Raw genomic sequence first — 802 nt, forward strand, 5'->3', positions numbered from 1 at the left:
CCGGCGGGAGAGGAGCTCAGGGGTGGAGCCCAGGCCCAGGGCTGCAGCCGCTGCACCCCGCCTTCACCACCGCAGGGTCGGGGTCCTGCGCGCACCTGGGAGGGGGAACCGAGTTTTTGGAGGACCTGTGCAAAGGGGCGCGGGACTCATTACCTGTCAAGGTTTCTCCTCTGCAGCGCGCCTCCCTCCCGGAGACAGCGATGGAACGATGGAGCGTCCCAAACCCAGAGCCGTGGCCGTGACCCTGCAGGGACCGGTCCTTAAATCACCTGAAATCGGTGACAATTCACGGGGCTGGGCACAGGAGACAGGAACAGCCCAATAGGTTCGCTTCTGTAGACCGGAAGCCCGCTTCTGCCAGGACAGCCGCCTCGGGGATCTTTGGTGGTTGGGGGCGGAGTGTTGTTTCATTATGCTTTCCGATGAGCGATACGCGGGGGCAGTACTCGCCCCATCCAGGGAGAGATTTTCCCGAGCAACCCCACCTCCTCTCGCCCTGCCCGGACGCCCCAGCTGCCCGAGGGCCACAGGTCTCTCTCCCTATCGCCTCCAGCCGGGTTTGGGGCTGGAATTTCGGGATCAGTCGCCCCGACTCTCCCCGGGGAGCGAGGAGTTGGCAGCGGGGAGTGTCACCGCTTGCTAGAACACCCCCAGGATCAGGCGATGGTGTTTTGGTGAAAGTAAAGGGGAAATGTCCTTTTGATTCACCTGCCCACTGCAGGCTTGCTCACACCCCCGCCTTGTCCAAGACTACCATTCTCAATGTGTTCATCCTAATTTTATTACCAAGAGTGTTCTGGGT

At 61.5% G+C, this 802-nt stretch overlaps 1 protein-coding gene across 1 annotated transcript in view; it reads right to left on the bottom strand.

The window, feature by feature from the left end:
• The window catches only part of SLFN5 (schlafen family member 5), a 17850-nt gene extending 17472 nt beyond the window's left edge, over positions 1 to 378 (bottom strand). Inside the window, 1 exon segment of the mRNA XM_015570817.1 lies at positions 154 to 378. The gene's annotated coding sequence lies outside the window, so the exon portion shown is untranslated.
• Positions 379 to 802: the final 424 nt, after the last annotated feature.

Source organism: Myotis davidii, unplaced genomic scaffold (genome assembly GCF_000327345.1).
Source record: "Myotis davidii unplaced genomic scaffold, ASM32734v1 scaffold327, whole genome shotgun sequence".
In the NCBI taxonomy this organism is placed as follows: Eukaryota; Metazoa; Chordata; class Mammalia; order Chiroptera; family Vespertilionidae; genus Myotis; species Myotis davidii.